The sequence below is a fragment of the Drosophila serrata genome, unplaced genomic scaffold (assembly GCF_035046125.1).
Source record: "Drosophila serrata isolate PLE 108 unplaced genomic scaffold, ASM3504612v1 contig_272, whole genome shotgun sequence".
NCBI classification, from domain to species: Eukaryota; Metazoa; Arthropoda; class Insecta; order Diptera; family Drosophilidae; genus Drosophila; species Drosophila serrata.
The window spans coordinates 4,655,669-4,678,198 of NW_028257170.1; the positions used below are offsets into that span (position 1 = coordinate 4,655,669).

A 22,530-nucleotide genomic window follows, 5' to 3' on the forward strand; every position below is an offset into this window, starting at 1 on the left:
ATCTGAAAAATTGAATAATATTTATTTCTGAATAACTCCAGTCTTCTTTTATTTCCTAGAATATTATATGCTATATTATAATGCTGTGAAATATTAAATTAAACTGCTTTAAGAACGAATCAAATCTGAATATTTGTTAAATTAAACATCACTTTGAATAGCGTTAAGAACGATTTTGATTGAATATTTGTTTAATTTTTCTTCAAAGTATTTTTTCCAAAGAAATCAATAAGATATTTGAGAACTATATAAGACACTAAAATTTTTAATTATGACAAAATTACAAACAAAACAAGGAAACTATATATTGTAATAAATGAGTATTCTATAAGTAATTTTAATGCTTTTTAATGACTTGTATTGCTCATAGTTTTTCAATTCTAATTTCAATGAATTATTAAATATATCATAATAAATTATTCTTTATTCTTACATGTGTAATTAAATAAATTTACTTTCCCCATAACAACACAATGTTGTACAATTTAAAAAGATTATTTTTGTATTTGGAAATCCAATAAATTATACTCTTTGCGTGTCGGTAGAATCAACAGTTTGGCAACTAAGAGAGAGCCAAGTTAATGGAATCGGTGCACTGCTTTATCGACGCCGAGCATACGATTCGGGCCGAAAGCACTTCGTTTCGTTTGGGCCAAAGGCCCAAGAACCAAAATGCCAAAGAGACATATAGCCACGAGCCGAACGATGAGGCGACGAACTGTTGCGGGCGGCTGAAGTTTAAGGACGGACGCGGAATGCTGTTCAGTTCCGTGCGAATTGGCGTTGGGTGTGGACGCGAGTGGCGGAAAACGGAAAATTGACAACCAACAACGGAACATTTCCATCTCTCGCGACTCTGCCGACTCTGGCGATGATGCGGCTTTAGAATTTCCCGCAAAGTTCAAGTGACAATTTCCCAGCCAATAACAACGTTGCCGCAAAGTGAACGCAAATTGAATTCGAATCGATTGTCTTCGATCTTCCTCAATTCATTACGAGCTGGGGCAAAAAAAAGAGATAGAAGAAAAAAGAGAAAAACACACACACCAAAAACCACAAAGTTTCAGTGCAAAAAAAAAAGTTGTAGTTTCATGTGGCTTTTGCCGAAACCGAACCGAAAATTGCTCAAATGAGTTCTAATTGGGCCGGGTAAAACCAATTAGCAGCATTTATTCTTGTGTAATAAATAAATTGCCAACAATTATGACTTGCGAGTTCCACTCAAGCATAATCAAATGAAATGTTCAACAAAATGTTTACGGCAATTGCAGCTCAAAGCGCAAACAAACCATAGAAGAGGTGCAGCCAGTTGTGGCAGTGGCAAGCTGAGTCAAAGAAAGCCGCAAGGCTCGACCAGAAATATATAATTGGTAACAGCAGGTAAGCAACATAATTAAAGCAAACTTTCCAGGCACTTCCTCCGGGCAATAGCCGGGTTAAATGGTAAAATACAAGTGGCTTAGCTCTAATTATAATATTCTCAAGGAACTTAAACAATTTAAAATAATAACCATCGGCGTGAAATTTTGTAAAGTCCTTTGACACTTAATTGGTTTTTTGCTAAGCAAAAACATTATTTTAATACAATATTGTTTAACAAGAAACTGCATTTCATATTTTTTAAATTTTTTGAATAACAGAACAATGAAATGTTTAAAGAGTTTTGTTTTATATCAAACAATAATTTAAAGCCTCCTCCAATTGAGCCCATAAGGTGTTAATCCATTTCGAACAATTTATTGATAATGCAAATCTCCTCGAAATTAATTGTTCACAATATATAATTACATATCAATCAATATTCTTCAAAGAAATAAAGAAGAAAATCCCCCAGACAATATAGGCACCACATCTGGCCGAGACTCTTCTTTTCCGAGGGCTTTCCCGCTTGATCCCAAATAAGAGAGTGCCGAATTAAAAATTGGCATAAAGTAAGCAAGGAAACAAGGACACGCGCCAAAGCCAAAGAAAAACATATGTGCGTGTGTGTGTGTGTTTGTGTTATAGGGGAAAAGGCACAAATTTCCCAAGTGTGAAGGTGTATTTTATTTGAACACCTTTAATTAATTAAACGGCACAGCTCCCCGAGTGCGGGCCACCTTAAAAACTTCTTGTTGGGCTCATTCAGATGCCACACAAGGCGGAGGTTACGCCTCGACGTCGTCTTTCAGAGGCATGATTATTATTTTATTTCATGTTGTGGCTTTTAAGTAACAGACTTAGCACAATCACGGGACGAGGTCCCAGATACACGGCCTCGGGGCGAGAATCCCGCGGAGGCGCCGCCGTTCTGTCCCCATGCGTGCCGCATTTATACCAATTTGAAAAGCGCGGCTTACTTTCGCGCCAACCGCATGATTATATATTTATTTGATTTTTCCGGTCTGTCGGTCTGCGGTTGCTCTTTTCTGCCTCGGCTACAGCCATCCTCCATCCTTGGGGTTCGTTGCCCAGAAAGTATTTACATAAAATCTAATCAAAAGGCATGCCACATTATCTGCTCGGACCGCCGTCTCATGAAAATTTCAATAAGACTTTGACACAGATACAAGTCCTCTTGCATATGTTCTCCTCCTTAATATATATATTATACCGCAGCACATATATATTTTATATATGTATGTGTAGAGAGAGACAGAGCTGCACTTAACCTACAACCCGGCATCGTTTAGTCAACGAAGGTTTTCGGCTCGAACAACTCTAAAAGCATTTTTAATAATTCACAACTTTGTATTTTCCTGCCTGTCTGTCACAGCGGCAGACAACTCTTTAAGCTTTTGTTCAAACTCGATTCACCTTAAAGAGGAGCCAAGGATTGAGGCCCTTTGAGCGATTCCAATTAAATTATTACAATGTGTGCAAAGAATAATGGAAGCTTTTATATTTTGTTAATGGTTTGAGTTCGTTATTCAAAGTGTCTTAAATTCAGTTATAGTAGAAATAATAGAACTATATATTGTTATCTATAAATTTATGGCCAAAAATATGGCAAATTAAAGCCAGAAATCCATTTAGCCATATTAAACCTTTAATAATAATAAACTAAGCATAAAAATAAACACAGTTGTTTCAACACACACTTGCCATACTCACATCAATTTTAATTGAATTTAAGTTTATCCAGATCAACTTAGATCAAAAGCACTCCGGCAAAAATAAATTCGCAACATCCCACACATACTATATATATTTAACCAAATAAAATGGACATCTGTCTATTCAGATTAACTTATCTATATGCACTGAACCACGGGGCTTGTGTTCGATTCACTCAATTGTGTTTGACATTCGCGGCAAACAGTTGCCAACGACCAGCGAACGGTGACATTTTATTTACCTCGGAAAGTGCCGCAGAAAAATAAATAAACAAAATGATAAATAAAAAAAATAAAATAAAATAGGGCAGGAGGAAACCCTTGCACAGCCATCAAAATTAATGCAGTTAACCCTGCGTATGCAATCAATGAAATATTGATATTTTTAATGTTTAATCTTTTCAATTAAATTGGCAATGATTTACGCCGTCCCCCACGAAGATGTTTGGCCACCGAAATTAATGACACATTAAAGCCCGATACGAGGCGCATCGACATGGCAGTGGAATGGTAAATGATGTTGTCGCATAAATCAATTAAAATGGTAATTGAAAAATAATTAAATATACAAATTAAGTTGCAAGTTGTTCGGGGCTCATCTGCATTAATATGCTCGGTGATTTAATGAATGAATTTCGTTGTGCTTTCTGGAGGCAGCGGATGCCCGCTGGGCTTCAATCGCCCAATCAATAAATATCCGAAATCCATCCATTAAATTCTCATTTCGAATAACGTATACGCCCCGCTGCCTCGGTGGCACTAAAACCAAACAATTGAATTTGTTTTGCAGGTCAAACAAACAAACAAACATTTATTTTTCGTGGTATATCAAGTATGCCCACTGCTATTTTATGTGGAACCATTTAACTATTTGCGGTATTTGAATTCCCATAACGCATACGCCTCGTTGGCCCAACTAATTATACGCCCTAAGCCTATTAGCTGCTCCAGCAGAACCAAAAAACCCTCAATAACCAACACAATTGAGAGGAATTCTATCAAGAGGAATCCATTTCCATTCAATATTTTCATTTGGCCCACTTAATTTTAAGCTTTTCATTCGTTCTCTCTCTTTCGCTGGATGCATATAAATTTTAATGCATTCACTTAATTGAAGGGGACATCCATCTACCAATCAATCAATCAGCGGGCGTGATGAAAATTATTTTAAGAACCAACAAAAAAAGCACTCACTGAACCGGAGGCGGCCAAAGTAAAATAAAGGAAAGAGAAAAACTTTGTGCTACGGTTTGCATAATAATAGGATATTCCAAGTCTCCGTTGAGCTGAGGAGTGGCCACCCAGTACGTGCCGCAGTCACTGAGCTCGATTCGGTTTGGATCGAATGGGTTTAGTCCGGAGGAGACCCACTCTGCTCAGTCAACCACAGACCAGATACAAATTAGCAAGTGGAGGAAATACATTTTCACTATTTTCTATATTTTTCTTAGTACCCTGGAAATGCAATTTTCTATTGGGTTTCTGGCAATGGGTCAACCCCTTCCTTTTTTTGCTTTGTTACTCATTAAATATACTTTAAATTGATGCCAAGAAGTGATATTTCTTTCCTTGCTTTTAAACATTTCTCTCACTAATTTATTTTCAAACCCCATAAATAATAAGTTCTTCTTACCACAATCTTCAATTAGAAAATATTTTAACAATTGTATTTTGTAAACAAACAAATGAAGCCCAAGACAAGTAAAGGATTAAGGACGAAGGCTTCCCTCATCGACTCTTCTTCTCGGCACAAACATTGACAAAAGTTTTAATTACAACAAAGCAATTATTAAACATTAGCTTGGCTTTGGCTCGAGGCCTGAGGAAACTGAGAAACATTGGCCTTGCATACTTATGAGGGCTGAGATAAGTGGCAGAAACCCACTCTCTTTTTTGGGGCGAAATGGAGCGTGTTGCATGTTAATTGAAAACACAAGCCGACTGACTGGCAGCCTTTAATCTGACTAGTGACTCTTCCGGGGGCGGAAGTTCACTGTTGCTGGTCAGTTTTTCTGCTGGTTTCCTTGTTTTGCATAAAATGCTAATTACGACACACATTCCAGCGCATAAATCATTCATTAATCATCAGCCTTTGGCCCAGTCCTATTCATGTGCGGGCTCTTCAATTAGACCCTGAACTTTTCATCTATTTTAGCCTCAATGCGCACAATTTGCAGTGTTAAGATTTTTAATTTTTTCGCCTTTACTAAAGCCAAAGCGTGTGTCTGTGCAGAGAGAAATACTGAAGATGATGCATACAAATTTTAGCGAAATTAAATACAGTAAAGATCGCAAAATATTTTCAAGGCCTTTAAACTAAAAGAGAATAAGTATGTAGGTAAGGAAAAGTAACACAATTCCCCCAGAGCTTCAATTTCCTTGGGTTTTTCCAGCTGATCAACTTCAATCACGCTTCATTTGCTCCAGATACCTTAGCCAATCCGCACTGTTCCTACATTATAGCTGCACTGTAGCCGTTTGCTGCAAACGCATAAAAAATTGTTGCCACATCACTCACTCAGCTTGGTCGCGACGACGGCAGCTGCTTTTCACCGCTTTTCTTTTGCATTTTCCCCGGGCACAGTCGGTGGGCTGGGTATTGAGTAGGAGGCGGTTCGGGGCCTGTGACTGGGACAACTTACAATGTGCCAACGCGGCCCTGGCAAGTTGCAGTCAAAGGCATCTCATCATCAACAGCAGCAGCAGGAGCCCCTTTGGTACCCATTTTCCCTGGAAAGTTCTCCTCTCTCAGAGGGAAATGTATGCAGAATGGAGGGGATAAAGGGCAAAGGGATTTGCAGTGGGGGGCGGGCCTTATTACATTATCACTGCACCTTTTGCGATTGACCAGCGATTTTTGATTGCCATCCAGAGAACTCTGAAAATTTACTCAGAACCGACTTTTAATTGCATACTTTGCAGAACCCATAAACAGGAGGCACAAAGCGAAAGTCGCAGGCATACGATTTTTATAGATTCACCACCCTCAGGCCATGTGGGCTTTATGTGTGCATTTTCAAGCTTTTTACAACTTTTTGAGGCCCGCAGGGCACTTTAATTTGTTGCAAATATGCGAGCGGAATTGGAATTGAAATGGCATTGCAAAAACAAACATATAAACAGTCCTCTCCACATCCTATCCTGCATTTATATGTATATCCTGCCGAGCCTGGCTGGGCCAAGTCTATTCACGATTTCGAGCCTATTCTGGGTGCTAAAACACACGCGGCGCCATCGAAATGCGAAATAAGGCCAAAAGAGTCCTCGCCGCCATATAACTTTTTGCTTTTAAATGGGTTATGTGCAATATGAGAGACGAAAAATACATACCAAGAAGACTGTTTAATTAGTTTGATTGTGAACTCTAACTTTTCTGGGTTTTTAAACCTAAAGATCTTTATACTTTTAATTAGAGCCAATGCTCACTTCTTCTTCTTACGATTCTTCATAAATAAGTTAGGAGCTATACAATTGCAGTGAATATAATATTGAATTAATAAAAAGTAAGTACCTAACTTCTTCTGATATACAAGTAAATCGATCCTCTCTTTTATATATATATAAAGTACATAATTGCTTTTGACTTACCCCAGTTGTAATTCTTCTTCACATCGCTGACGTGGCTGGGATTAATCGATGGTTAAATCCGGTATAGTTATGTTATTCTTCTTCTTCTTCTTGAAGTTCCACTACAGTCAGACTTATCTGGGTTATCCATGAGTTAAGATCGTCAGCTGATATTATTTAAGTCGAAGCACTATCACTGTCACAACACGTCTGCACCAGGGGGAAGCCACGCACGGAATGAGGCGAGCTCTGGGATTGAGCCTCTATTTATACTCGCATGCTGCTTGGAGAGAATAAGAGAGAAAGAGCGATTGAGGCGGCTGAGTGGTATAGAGAGGGAAACAGATGCACTGATCGATTCAGCTGAAATAGAGGGGGCGAGCATAATTATATATATATATATTTGTTTTTGACCTACCCCAGTTGTAATTCTTCTTTACATCGCTGACGTGGCTGGGATTAATCGATGGTTAAATCCGGTATAGTTATGTTATTCTTCTTCTTCTTCTTGAAGTTCCACTACAGTCAGACTTATCCGGGTTATCCATGAGTTAAGATCGTCAGCTGATATTATTTAAGTCGAAGCACTATCACCGTCACAACACGTCTGCACCAGGGGGAAGCCACGCACGGAATGAGGCGAGCTCTGGGATTGAGCCTCTATTTATACTCGCTGGCTGCTTTGAGAGAATAAGAGAGAAAGAGCGATTGAGGCGGCTAGAGTGGTATAGAGGGAGAGAGAGATGCACTGATCGATCGTTTCAGCTGAAATAGAGGGGGCGAGCATAGAGAGTGGGAGAATGAGAGGGATGGAGAGTAATAGTACAAAGAGTTACAGAGCGAGCTAGAGAAATAGATAAATGAAGCCAGAGTTGGAAAAATATAGTGAGAGACGGTACGAAAACAATATCACTAACTTGTATTACCAAACGAAATCATCTTATTTTAAAATATATTATTTTATGCCAGCATATACGAAAACAATATCACTAACTTGTATTACCAAACGAAATCATCTTATTTTAAAATATATTATTTTATGCCAGCATATAAAATATGCATACAAAAAGGTAAACAACAACACAAATGTCATTTCTCATCCAGGAAACGTGTTTAGAAGCAATTAAATCTGATGATCATGGCATAAGAGATGGCCTTTTTAACCCTTGCCACAACATTGACACCTGGCTGCCATCACCCACAACCTGCACACCCACACCCCCCTGCACACACACACATTATGCGGAAATTGCTCTTGTTGCTGTCATCGTTATTTGCACGCTTTTGACACTTTTAATAACCGCAAAACCGTAAATACCGCCACCACCAACCGCAGCAACGTAAACCAAAACCCAAAAACGAAGCCAAGCCCTGTCAGCCATTTGGCTTCTGCCACTGCTGCTGCTGCTTTCGGATGAGCCAGTGCACCATGGTTTGCATGCACATCCATCAAATGAAAAGAAAACAACACACACACAGACACGGACACAGAGAACGGCAAAAGGCGACTTGGAACCAGCTAATTTCCGCAATCAGAGACCCACTTACCGGGCCAAAGCACATAAACAATGCACCTCATATACCATGGCCAAGAACAGAGGGGGTTAAGAGCTAAAAGGGTAAAGTGCAAAGGGTAAGGACAAGGCCAATCCGATGACGATATGAGTAACTATCATTGGCCATGTGAGTGTGAAGGTTTCCGTGTCGACACATCCTTCTGGCAATACTCCCTGCTGGGGAGTCTACTTGTAAATACCCTAGAGTAACCTTTAAAATGTATAAAAATAAAACAGTATTTAAGGTACTTAATCTAAGAAATTGAAATATAAATAGGACGGAAAATATATTTTATTTTTAAAAGCATACTCATAAAGTATTCCTTCGCTTATCTTAAATGAATATCCCTGAGGGATACCCTGGGAATCTCATAAAAAGCGCATCCAGCACAATGTTGTTTCGCTGTGGGATTTATGTAGCCGAGTTTTTTTCCCCCATTTTTTTTTTTCGTTCGCTCTTTTTTGTGTGCGGGATGACAGGCGACACCTCTTCGAGTGGGTTAGACAATGGCCTAGACTAGAGACTAGTGGTGGGGAGGATCTGCCACCAGCCAAAACAAGCTGTCACAGACAGCAAATCCTGGCCATCGACACTGAGACACTTTTAGTTTGACTTTTAATTGGTTTTTGATGGAGCAGGCCTGCACGTCAGCACAGCGTCGGTGTTGGGGGACTTAACTTTCCACAACAATAATTATTTGCCAGCCATTGAAAAACAATTTCCCTTTCGATTTCCCCCACCCAAACCATTTCAATTGACTTTTCTTTCTCGAGTCGCGTTCTGCTCGCCCATCGTTTTCCGCGCTTCGCTTTGGTAAATGTTTTCACCGGAAATTGTTGCAATTTATGATTTAATTTATGTTCATTTTAAATGTCGGCAGCTGCCATCGCAGCTCCTGCTGGCTCTCAGCCGCGCCCTTTTCGTGCCCGATGTGGCATATAAATGCGGCTGATTATCGGGCGGAATGAAGTACTTTGCCACCTTTGCCACAGAGAAATCGCGGCAGGATATGCAGCGAATCAATGAAAACAATCAGGCGGTTCATTTGTGGCCATCCCAAGTCAATTGGCAAGGTTGCACGGGTAAAAAGTTTATTCAATGATAAGGAAATTGAGTTTTATATTATAAGCTATATAAATTTGATAAAGGAGAAAGCTTAGAATATTTTAAAATAATTTATATACCTTTAAAAATAAAGAAATAAGAGTCAAAAGGATTCCAGATTCAAAGTTAAGAATTAAGACAGCAAATAAAAGGATAATACTAACTAAACAGAAGTAGTTATTAGTTAGTTTTATTATCTAGTGATTTACAATTCAATTTTCCTTCGTGTTGACTTTAAAAATATTTTGATTTAAGACCTCCCGGAGTTAAGCAAATGCACCGCATCACACTCGCACTTATTTGAATAAATAAATTCCACCGCAGCGCATCAGTATGCATAAAATGCAATTTTCCCTTGGTTTTCCTTAGCATTTTCCCCAACTGTTTATTTTCGCAATTAAGTTTCCTGTTCCTCCAGCTCTATTTTCGGTTTACTTTAACTGTCAGAGGCATCACTGCTGTGGAAGGGAGGCGCTGGGGACGCCGACTGACTGGGGACTGAAAGGAAAGTGAAAGAAATTGAGACACGCATGACTGCATTTTTGACTGGCATACGTGAGTGGGTAAGACCCTCCTCGTCCCCTTTACAATCCCCACCCATGCCCAAGCCCACACTCCACCTGACAGCGTCATCAAAACTGATGTCACACGATGATGCTGATGGTGATGATGATGATGACGAGCAGCAGAAGAAAAGAAATTCCCCCGAAATTGTTGGCGTGTGTCGAATGACTCTGGCATCAACAAAAAAAAAAGAAGAAAGGGCAGGCAAATAAGAAAATGATTTGCACATCAGACTGCCGGCTGCAATCAAAGTGAGCGGTTACCCAGCTCCATCAGCTCCTGCTCCTGCTCCTGCTTCTGCTTCTGCTCCCCCATCAATCATACACTTTGCAGGCATTTTTCAAAACGTTTTATTTTAATTTAGTCAAATTTGGCTAAGCATAAAAGACATTTGGCTTGACAGCAAATTGAACATTAAAGGCGCAGCCACAGAGGTGACTATGGATGGTTGACAGGCATGTACACAAGAATTATGGCAGGGAAAGATAAAAGTCGAGGGGAAATTGGGTTTAGGAATGATCTATGGGGTAACGATAAAAAAGAATCTGTAGGAGGGGAAATGAAGAAAGCTAGAAGTAAATAAGGTTTTTTGGGAAAACTTATGGTATTCAAAAGAAGTGAGAAAGAAACAATACCCAACATAATTTAGGACTTCCTTTTATCCCCAAAAAATATACAATTGTTAACTTACTATACAACTTTCTTCATCATTAAGTATAACAAAAACTTCTATCATATTCACATAATAAAATAAAACATCAAATAACAATAAACATATCCTTGAATATAACTCCTCGTAAAGCCTTTAAACTTTTTAAGAAAATCACTAGAAAAGTATTTCCTAGACGTCTGCCACCACAAATCCACACCATTCTTTTCGTTTCGTTTCGTTACGTTACGTTTCGACCGTAAATGCAAAATTAGAGAAATTCTAATTTGAGGACTTGGCAAAAGTCTTTCAGGGGCCTAAGCTCCCGGGGAGTGTGAATAGAGGCTTCGGCGCGGTCTTATCTAAAAATAAGAGGTTCAAAAGCCGCCGCCGCAGCAATTTCGTAAACTGAGCTCAAAGTTTTTTGTCTCCCCGCCGTAATACGAAGGAAACTTTCCCTGTCTGTCTGCCAAATTTCCTGGCAGGGCGCTTCTTTGTCGCAAACATTTTCAACCAGAGTTGAGTATGAGGTGAAGCTTGGAGGTGAGCGCCCATTATGATGCAGTTTTCGGGGCCATCAATTGCTACACCTGTCGGGTGTGAAGGTGCGATGTGGCAGCCAATAAATCACTGAGGCACAATCAGACCGGAAGATTAATCAAAAATGCTTTTAAATAAATCAACGGGCCAGACGCCGCCACAATTAATACTCCTCGTATGTCTGAGGCAGGAGGAATCCGGCCCAAAAAGGTTATAATTAAGTCATCAAGCTGCCGACAGAATGACGTCAAGCGGAGCCATCATCAGGACATTCAAGTCATCAGCTTGCCTATCTGCTCAAACATCCTGTAAGAGGATCGGGCTAAGGAAAAGGGTGGTGGGACTTATGAGTTGCCAAGTGTGTGTGTGTGGAGATTATGTTAAAAGTTCCTGGGGCCCGTTTGGTGAATGTTTATTAAGCGCAGCTAATAGGATAAATCAAGTAAAGTGTAAGAAGAAAACGCAATTTTGCGGTTACTCACAGGAGGAGAGTTAAGCCAGCTTAAGCGATTTAGTGGGCAAAAGTTTATGAAATAATCGGAAAGGCAAACCCAAGTCCCCAAAAATATATTCCCTTTGGCCGTTTTTCACTCTCAAGCCGCAATCAGCGAGTGATTGATTGTTTCCAGCAATCAATGCCAGGCAACTAATTGAGTTCACTAACCCCGGTTACAATTAATCATCCGTCTCAAGGCAAAATAACTCAATATTTAAGCTATGGAATTAAACTCGTTTAAGGAGGTAATCGCAAATCAAGCATACGCCATGTTGTGCAGGTGGGAAATAAATGATAAATAAGGCTTAAAGTTCTGTAATGTATTTGTATGTTTTATATCAGAATTTCCCCGGAATAACGTTAACTTGCAGCTACAGTTTTAACCTAGATTTCTTCTTAGGCAGCAATCGCCAATCAAGTATACGCCTTGTTGTGCAGTTTGCAAAATAAAAGTGAAATAGTTCTGGGTGACTTATTTGGTTCATTTAAAAAAGAATTTTCCCAGAATACGTTAAACTTTCCAGCTCCTGTTTTAAACTGCATCCCCGTTTACACAGGAAGCGGAAATCAAGCATACGCCGTGTTGTGCACTTGCAAAATGTACTCCTGTCAAAGTGCATAAATAAAGCGGCGAGTTCGCAAATATTTTCTAGGCTAATTTAGCCCAGACTTTTACCAGTTCCTGCCGGAGCACTGCAATGCAAAGGGAAGGCCCTAAACCGAAAAGGCAAATGGCCAAATGCAGGAAGGCCAAGAAAGAAAATGCTCACTGACGATTAGCTTGGCTTTCTCTGCATTCGACGTGCAAAGTTCTCGACGATAAAAGATTTATGCAGCGGAAATTGAAAGGGGAGCGCGAAGGGAAAGCCAAGTCGCAGACGCAGAATGAAAAGTGAAAAGCAAAGCATAGCTGGGAAAACGCACAACTCATTGACTCTCCTTGGGCCAGGCACTCAGCCCTCACCATTTCCTTGGCGCTGAAGAGTCGACTCCAAATGCTTTTCAATTAAATTCAATTTATTAATTTTAATTATTTGCGCTTCAAGTGACCAGCAACGGAGCAAGAAGAAAAAAATCAGACAGAGTTCGCGTTGGAAAATCTGTCAACGGAAGCACTGAGCTGGAAGGCATCTCTTCCCTCTCCTTGGGCGCTTTTCCCACTCGCTGATGGTCAAGAGCTCCCGGCGGAATTTGATTGATGTGCGGGAAAAAAATAGAAGGAAAGAAAGTTTGAAATAGCAAAAAGCCTACAAAAACTGTGACTTTAAAATTTCAATTCCCTGTGGATCTTAATAATCGACTGGATAGCTATGAATTGTTATAGTAACTTTATCACTTTAGAGTAGGGAAATGGGTTAAACTTGTTACTAGGTAACTATTTACAATGACAAAGAAAGAAGTGCTAAAAGAATTTCGTTTGATTTTGCAAAAACTTTGGTTTTTTATTGGGTCATGAATATTTGGCATAAATCAATAAAGGAAGTTCCCTTTAAAACTTCACCTTTGGCTGAATAAAAGCCCTTTGACTGACAACAAATATAGCATAGCTTGATATATTGATATATTAGCGGCTATCAAGAATTTTCTCGCTCCTGCGGGGAAGAGTTATATTATAAGTACACGAAAACGAATCACGTGATTACCTCTAATGGCACATACCGACAAATCAATATGTAATCAAGCCCCATTGACGCATCTCGGCCATTTAATGGACACTAAACGAGAGCCGAACTTCGAAATCATCAAATAACCACACAAAAAAAAAACGGAAAGTACAGCACCGGAATATAATTAAGTGGCGTATATAAGGCCAAAATGCTTCTCATATGTCAAAATCAACGCGGGCAGCTGCTCAGGCTCTCTCGGTCTATCTATCCTTGTTCGGTTCGGCGGCGGTCCTTTGTGTTTCCTCTCGCCCTAATGCCTTTTATGTTGCCTACTTTTCCGGGCGCCGAGTCAATTTTTATGGGCCAAAGCCAGGCCGTGGAAGAAATGCCATCAAGGTTCAAGTGAGGCACGATTACTCCCCCTCACATAAATCACACATACACAATGATGTTAATAGTGTCGTAAAAACTACGACAAAGCAGCCCGACCGACCGTCCTGTCCCGCCTCCCGTCTCACCTGCATAGATGATGCTCTCTCCTTTGACGCAAATATTGACTACACAGAGGTGACCCCAAGGACCTCCCACTGGGCGGCAAAGGGGATGGGATAATAAATCGACGTTTGGTCGCCAAAGTGTGGGCAGAAAATTAAAACATTTCACCTGGCCTGATGTTGACAAATTAGAGCCTTGCAGCCGGGGCAACCGGCTGACAGTAGTGGTTATTGTCGTTCCTCGTTCCTGTCACCTGTCGTATCCTTCCACTGCATATACAATTTGCCAACGCCCCCCGAACGTCCCAGTTTCAGTTCTCTCTCTCTCTTGGATGTGGGGGGCACTGTTTTCCTCCAGCACTTTACAGCCATGGCAGTTGAAGCTTCGCCAGATTATCGGTTAAATAAATAGACAAATTGATTTTAATGGAATTGGATACACCGGGCCAGGCGCTCGTCTCGGATGTGCTGCTCCTGGACAAATGGACACGGCGGACACGGCGGACACGGCGGACACGGTGGACACGGTGGACACGGCGAACACTCAGACACATGCCACACGCAGGCGACACACTCCTCCGGTTCACCGTTGACAAAAGCTGCGACGAACCTCACTGGACATGACCCGACCCAGTTGTGCAAACATATTTTCGTGTAATTTTGTCTTGGCTCGTTTGCTTTTTTATATGATGGCCCAGTTGCTGTTGGTGTTATGGCATTTCCCGCACCGGCCGTTGGTATGAAAGAAAGCTTTTAAAGCTGAATAGGCTGAGCGGAAAATTCTATTTAAAATGAAAAACTAGAAAAATAACCATTATGCTTATAGAATTTTTAAGAGAAAGTTGTTAAGTTTCAACCAATACAGTCAGTACTTAAATATGAAATCCTTTGTACACAACTTGTTATTTCTATAAAATTAGATAATAAATTAGAATATAAATTAGATAATAAATTTTCTTTAATATAATAGATAATTAGTACATATTGTGTAGACTTTTTCCAAGAAGTTGTTAATACAGAAAGTAAGGAATTAAAGTATCAATAATCCTGACGCATAACGTGTTCAACAATTAAAAGGTCAGGCACAAAATATACCCACAAATGTAAAAGCAATAAATGTTCTCCATTCATCTCCAGAGCTTCCCAAAAACGGTTCTAACAACTAAAATTAAATCGCTAGCAGAGCTAAGGTTGTCCCTGTAAGGTTCACCCGCAAACGGAATTCAAATATCCAGCCATGCAGATGAGCCGAGGCTGCTCCTAGAGGAGGTGGAATAACTTTTAATGACATGCTTTGTATGCGAGCGCGTGTTACATGTAACTCATATTATCAAAGGAGCAGCAGCAGCATCGGTGACAACTTTTCCCTCACTTCACTCGAAAATCCACCACACGGCATCTTTGGTAGAGCTCAGTGGCTCAACGCCGGAGCACTGTCGTGGCAACGTGTCCAAGTTTGGCTTATGCGGTTGTCATCCCATCCCATCCCATTCGGCTAATTCTCGTCCTCGCTGAGTGACTCGCCCACGCTCCTGCGCTAACTAATACGAATTTCACTTAATTGCACTCGAAAACTACGAGTATGCATGTGGATTGCTCTCAACTTGTCTGGCAACTGAGCTGACGCCAAAGAGATGAAGGCGGAGGACACGTAAGAGTCGGGCCAAACACTTGCCAAAAAGTTATGTCTTAGAAATAGAGGCAAACAGAGTTGCAGCCTTAAAACGTTAATCAATATTTTGCAATGCTAAAAAATCTAGTATATATAAATTCAAATTTGAGTATAGAAATCTAATATTTGCAACCTAAACCAGTGACGAATTCACATCTCTGATTTATCCCACTTGTTTATATTTATTTTATTTTTATTTCACCAATTTTCTTTCAATTTTCCTCAAATTTTCCTTGTGTATGCTTGGTATGGCATTCGTTTTCGCTTTCATTGCTGCCGACAGTTTTGACAGAACATCAGACGCACACACTCCAAACTGGGGGAGCACAAGGAACCAAAGCAACCGCAAAACAACATCACATCTTCTGGTATCTTGTGGTGGGTGCAAGTCCTGGTCCTGGCATAGAAAAACTTTCCCTGCCTTCACTTTTGTCTCTGGTTTTTGTTTTTGAGCGGCTCGGTAGCAAAGGGGTTAAGACACCGTCCTGGACTTGCCCCCTTTAACCCCATTGAGCGACCAAAAACTGTTGTCAGCTGTTGAAGGTTGCTCACGCATAAGCAGTAACCAGTAGCCACCAGGAGCTAGAAGCCAGGAGGAGCTGACATCCACTCTAGAACCCCGAACCGCATGCTAATGAGTACAAGTTTTGGCCCCGCCCCATCTTTGCCATTTTTTTTTTCCTCGTTCAAGTGCTGAACTTTTGTGCAGGTGGAAAAACCGGATCAAACTTTAATGAAAAACTCCAACAACGAAACAAGAACTGATTAAGTTTTTTAGTTTTTCTTTTCGGACATTAATCAACGGATTACACTTTCCACTGGATTCTGTACCATTTATGGCTTTTATAATTCTGAAAATTTAAATCGTGCAAAGTTGAAATGGCTTCATGAAAAAGATATATTTTTTATGTATTTTTAACAAAAAGATTTAACAAAAAAACCCGTTTGAAGTGTAAACATTTATTAACTTCGTTCGATTAAATCGCCAAGCGAGTTGAGTTTGCGAAAGTCTTAAGATAATTTATCTTCAATGCTTTAACTTGATCAAAGTTTTATTATTCTCACCTTGTACTCGAGCAGAAGGTAGATAAATTTAATGGCCTGTCGTAAAAAACTGCTTGCCCGTCCTGTTGTATCCCTTTGGCCCAGCCGTAGCCTTTGTGCCTTTGGCACACTATCCACTATCCATTAGGGGCATTTTGTATCCCCCAGCTCGACTTCTTGCTCTAAACCTAATGTTACTTGTCAACAGCTGCAAATAAATATGGCCTGAGGAGAGTGAGGGCGGGTTAAGAGGACGAGTTGGTTCCGAAAAGATAAATTGAAATTTATGAAGCGTCTAGGAAGTCGGAGGAAAGTCAGGAAGAGTCAAGGAAAGATGCCACATTGCCGGGCCAACCTGCACACATACACACAAGGCAACCCTTCAGCTCTAAAAAGCTACTAAGTAATTTATTGGACAGGGATAGAAATAAAACATTGAAAGGCAAACAACTAATGATGTAGATGCACAAGTATCCACAAGATAAAGTTTTGTTTAAATTCTGCGGTCATAGAAACGGATATAATAATGCCTTTAGAAATTTCACCTTACCTAATTTACATAGATACAATCATTAAACACTGTCATGGAAATTGTAATATCTAGGAACTCTTGTTTAAACTTTAACCAAATGTAATATATGCAAAGTTAATTTGTATGATTATTTAAGGTAAGGAAAGGCTTTTTTAAAAACTAACTTCCTTTAAAATATTTAAGTTTTTCTAATGATTTCTCTTAAACTAAATATATTTAGCTATCCTTAACCCTTCTATATGCATTTCTTGATGGCTCAGAAGACTTGCCAGAACCGGCCCCAGAGCCTTTGTTCGGTGGGCATAATGAAATTATGCATTCCCAGCAGCAGCACCACCAACACCCACCTGTCGAAAACTACAAAACGTGCAACAATAACGAGCACCGTTGGCAGTGCGTGTGTGTGACTTCCTTTTAGCCAGGGCGCCAGGGCCAATACCTTTTACCAGACCTTATTAAATTATACAACCAAGTTGAGGCAACAAAAGGAGCCTCGGGTTGGCAAGGAACAGGACTAGATCGGAGGAGCGTAACTAAGAAAGGGACTGGGCTGGGGCAGCTTTCCCTGCATTTATCTGCTGTCTGAGGATGTTAAAGTGTGGCATATTTTAGCTAAATATTTGCAACTACCCCGATGAGAGTTGCATTTGCTAAATGGACACAACACCCATATATAGTACATGGAGATGCACTCTGGTGGCGCCCCAAAGACGGTGTCCTTTTGCGATTGCAATTGCCATTGGCACCAGCACCAGTTACAGCAGGTGATAAAGTTGCGAGCTTTGCCTGGGAGCTAAATTAATTCAGGCAATATAATTTATAGTCCATTGTTCGCCCTTTTCTCGGTCCCCTGTTGCTGTAGCTGGTTATATTGGATTAACTGTAAGCATAGTGCTTCCGTGAAAAATATTGTTAGATACGAGTCCCCTTTGTAAATCACACAAAACGATCTGCAATTTAATAGAAAGCCTGGGATTACCTGGGGACTTTACTTGTGTCTTACTTTATTTATTTATTTATAATGTTATAGGTTTAAAAGGTTAGAAGAAAACTCTTATTCGTTTTTTAATTTAGCTTATCTAAATTTCACAACCTTTTTTTGACATGAATTTAATCTTGAATTTTCCGTTTAAGGAAATAGAACAATATTTAAGCCTCATCATAATGGCAAAGCGGTTTGTACATTTGAATTTTGGCCTTATTGAGCTTCACACTCTGTGTAAATGAAATCCCCAACTTCCTGCCGCCATGTTCTTCATCTCGATTTGGCGTGAGGATTTTTAATTTGATTCCTGGCTCCCCCGCTCGACTTAAGCGCACAAAATCAATCATCTTAGACGGCTCTCGAGGCGTTCGCTTGGAAAGTGAGCAGCTCATAGACAGCATCGAACACAGCCATTTCCATCGACATGTGGAAAGCGAAGGTCGAAGAGGTCCCATTTGAGAGGGGAGTTTGGGTTCTATTCAAATTGTATCATTGGCAAAGTCAATTGTTGCCTGCAATGAATTGCAAATTAGGCGTAACTAATTTGCTTTGTGTGCGAGTTGGAGGCGGGTAATGCGACAGCCATTCTGAGTTTGCATTTTGTTGGCCAACGTCACCGCCAATGCCATCAATAATTTGGCAACATTCAAGGCTCATTGATTCCCAAATGCGGCAGATACGAGTCACTTCAACTGCCGCCAAAGGATGGAACTTAAAGAACAGTCCAATCCACTTGAGGTTGCTCCCGAAAACTAATTGCCATTGAGTTGCGATAATTGGTGAGCCAATTTAGTTAATTTTTATGGGAAAACTTGCGGTACAACAGATATTGAGCGACAGCCACAAAGTTTTGGGAGGAACACAGGAAGAAAAAAATAATAAAAGGGCGAGGCAACTGCTTCCAGATAAACATAAAAAGGGAAAACTGGGAAATCCCCAGGAAAAAAGTGTGCCAAGAAAGGAAAATTTCTACACGATTCCCCAAAGAATTGGGTTTTGCCAACAAACTCTTACGTAAGTCTGCTTGAACTTGAAGGGGATGAAAAGTCACAAGCTGATTTGATTAAGATTTGAAATCGGATTCTGGCCAAGAAAACTCGTTTAAGTGAAAGATATTCAAGGAATAATAAGAACGCTGAGTATTTTTTTTCTTAACAGAAAATGAGGTTTCAAAGATTATTTTCCTTAAAGTTGATAGAAATTAATTAAAGCTTTTTGATTTGTAATTTGAAGTTTGTAAACCTAGAAGAGAAAAGTCATGACATTTTTTTCTTAACTGAAAATGAAGTGGCAGAGATTATTTTCCTTAAAGTTGATAGAAATTAATTAAAGCTTTTTGATTTGTAATTTGAAGTTTGTTTAACTTATAAGAGAAAAGTCTTGTAATCCAAACTATCTCAGAGATATCCTTTAGCTTTACTTTAAATGAAAGTCTTTTAATAATGAATGATTCAAGGCTCAAACATAATAAGTATTTACCCTTTATAACTCTGAATAAAAGGCAACCACAACAATCGATTGTGATGGATCTCATTGACAAATAAAAACTTTTACTTTTCGTTTCAACCCACTTGGTGGCCTTTCGAAACCCAAATCGAAGCGGCAAACAAATTCAATGCTAAGTACAAAATAGTTTCCATGCCAATGTACAAACTTATTTCCATTTGCTAGATGGCCCCAAGAGGCGAACCCAATATGACACAGAGATATGCGCCTAAGGCGCCCACGCACACCCACCCACACAGCACACACACACTTTACACCTCTCCCCACCCCCCTTGGGAAAACGAGCTGTTAATGACGTGCGTCGCTGCCGCTGTCGACTTCGTTTCCATTTTCACTGCCGCTCGGCGCTCGGCGTTCGACGTTCGGCGTTCTTCTTCCGGCATGTAAATAAATACGAGAGGAAAAGCGAGAAAAATACGAGAAATGGAAAATAAAAGCGAAAATCGACTATGATTTATTTTGTGTTTGGCACGCACGTTGTCAATATTTGTTGAATTCATCAGGAGAAATAAAAGCGAAACAAAGGCAGAGACCGACCGAAAGTTTCCCAGTACTGGGCAACACTTGAATCGTTTACCTTACGGCCCCAAAGTACACAGAACCGAAACAGAGCAAATATAAATTACAAATTACCATATTTTTTAATAAAATTTAACTTAAACAAATCCTTAATAAACTTTAATTCTTTATGTAAAAGTATAACACACTAAATGATTATGTATGAATTATTAAAAAACTAATTGATGTTTAAAAGTAGAAAACAAGTAAAGCATTATTAGACTGTCACATACTTTATAATATTTTTTAAAGTTTTAAATTGGACTTTAATTATCCCTTAAATATCTATAATTTTTCTGTGTATCTTCACCTCCTTGTGGGCTCATAAAGTTGTCGACACACTACTTGAGGCATTGGCGATACCTAAAAAAATCGAATCAGTTATTTATGGATACCTCTGGTTCTGGTTTTTTCTTCTTCAACACAAGCACACAAAGGAAGAAACAAAAACAAAAAAACATTGCGCTAAATATATATAGACAATTGGGATATAAGGAGGCGGGGGCACTGTTACCGCCTGACCAACTGCAAAGTCGGCGCAAATCATGCGAAATTATTTTTGAGAGACGTCTGAGTTCTGTGGGGAACTCAGAGTTCAGTGGTGTGCAACTTATTATCTATGAAAAGATCAACATTTGGGGTAAATACACAAAAAATAAACATCAATAGAGTTGTGAAAAAATGAAATTTTTGATTACTAGACATGGACATAAACGAGCTTGTCTTAAATGGGAAATACAAATGTACGTACATTTACTCACTAGAAATGTGTACTTAAACAAGAATTCAATATATACCCTACAAAATGCCATAAATAAAATGTCGAATTTAATTCCCTTTAAATTCCAACCATATCTAAATTCTTCAGTCAGCTTAAACTATTTAAAACTATAATTAATTATGCAGAGTGCAAAACTAGAAGCCATTTATATTTTCAATAAATATCAGCCATTTGGAAATATACTTTTCTTATTATTTATTTAATAAATAAATCAAAATAACAATAGAAAAGCAACTGAAAGTCAATTCAGATAAGCTCTAGATTCCAAATGGATTAAAAACACAATTCAATAGATGAGCTGATATTCGCTTTAAATTTGTATTTAAGATTATATAAAAATATAATAATAATAGTAATACTCACTCCCTCAGCACTCGTTGTGGTACTTGACTCTTTGTTTATATTTTCTTACCTGGCACACGTACACCTGCTCTTGGCTCCTTGATGTTCAATTGCGACGACACCTGCAGCTGCTCGGCATTGGGCCCAAGGGAAAAGTTTGGCCAAATAAAAAATAAGTTGGACATGTGCAGTTGCCAGAAGAGAGAGGGTCAGGGAACCCAGTGCCAGAGGAACACATAATAAACAACAATTGGAACGGCAGATTGTGTAATATACATCATGCACGCGTTCGTTTCCACATATATTTGCATTTGATGCATACAAATTGTCCAAAGCACTATAATATTTCAAGTGATTTGTGTGAGTGCATGGCAGTGACTCTGGTTGTATGCCACCCACAAAATAAAATGGAATATATGTATGTATGAATGTTAGGATATAGGGGCATCGACAAACTTCTAATGGCCGCGGCGAGTGACAGAGTGAGTGTGGAGTGGATGGGCTGCTGCCAAATGTGATTTATAGGCCATGTCCCTGTCACGGCTAGCGAAAGTACAAAATATGACAGTAAAAATATAGCCGGTCAATTGCTGTGCAGGAGAAAATTTATGGTCCACGAAGAAACCTCTGACAAATGGGATTTATCTGAAAGCGCTATATTTATGTGACATTTATTTCAAAAACGGCAAAACACTCGGCCGCCTGGCCAGGGCACTGATTACTATTCCTGCAAAGTGAATCACACAGATTATCTCAGATACCGGGAAATTATAGGAAATGCCACGGCTTTCGGCCTAATCCCCTTGTTTGGCATTATCATTCAGCGCCGCTATCTTGGCTTGGTCGAAACATATATGGTTAATCCATCATGCCTTTGACAGCTGTCAAATGAGCAATATTATTGCAGCTCTGACACTTTGATATATTTGCTTAGATTACCTTAATGGGTTGTCTATTTTTCCTGGAATTATATCTAGGGAAATTGTATTGAGCTTATCATCATCAAAGGTCAGCTGAAATTAAAAGTAAAGCTACAGGCGTAATCCTGCCTTAACTGTTTTTATTTCCGTTTTTTCTATAACAAAAATCTGATTTCAAAATTAAGGTGCCAATCGTGCGTATACTTGTTTTTAAACTCAGTGTCCAAGTAAATCATCGATTACTTAATTTACTCTATATAGAAAAAAGCCAAACCTACCACAAAACTTTGCTGTAAAACTTCCTTAACACTTTTCCAGCTTCGAACCAAGTGGAGGGACGGTCGGAAAATGCAATTGACGGATCGCCTGGACTCGACTATTTGCTTTCCCCTTCGCCTAACCCGACAAAGTTATCACATCTCTCACCCCCACTCACGCTTTTCCCGGAAAACGGGCGGCATGTAGTTGGCTGGGTAAACAACATAAGGCAACACCACTGGGCCACCAAATTGCATGT

General features: G+C 39.6%; 1 protein-coding gene across 1 annotated transcript in view; it reads left to right on the forward strand.

Moving 5' to 3' along the window:
• Positions 1-764: 764 nt before the first annotated feature.
• Positions 765-22,530, forward strand: part of Oct-TyrR (Octopamine-Tyramine receptor) — a 34,935-nt gene continuing 13,169 nt past the window's right edge. Inside the window, exon 1 of the mRNA XM_020947416.2 lies at positions 765-1,380. The gene's annotated coding sequence lies outside the window, so the exon portion shown is untranslated. The remainder of the gene's footprint in view (positions 1,381-22,530) is intronic.